Genomic DNA, 344 nt, shown 5'->3' on the forward strand with positions numbered 1-344 from the left:
ATGTCTTCTTTTGTGAAGTGTCTGTTCATATCTTTTGCCCATTTTATAATGGGGTTGTTTGTTTTCTTCTTTTCAGTATGTTTCAGTTCCTTGTAGATCCAGGATGTTAAGCCTTTGTCAGACCTGGAGTTGGCAAATACTTTTTCCCAGTCTGTAGGCTGTCTCCCTGCTCTCCTGATGGTTTCTTTGGCTTTGCAGAAGCTTGTCAGTTTAATAAGGTCCCACTTGTCTATCTTCTCTCTTATGACCTGTGGGCTTCGGGTTTTGTACAGGAATTGGATGCCAGTTCCGATTTCCATGAGAGTATTTCTTTCCTTTTCTAAGGTTCTTATGGTTTGAGGTTT

This window comes from Carlito syrichta, unplaced genomic scaffold (assembly GCF_000164805.1).
Source record: "Carlito syrichta isolate Samal-C Ts95f unplaced genomic scaffold, Tarsius_syrichta-2.0.1 Scaffold315400, whole genome shotgun sequence".
Classification (NCBI taxonomy): domain Eukaryota; kingdom Metazoa; phylum Chordata; class Mammalia; order Primates; family Tarsiidae; genus Carlito; species Carlito syrichta.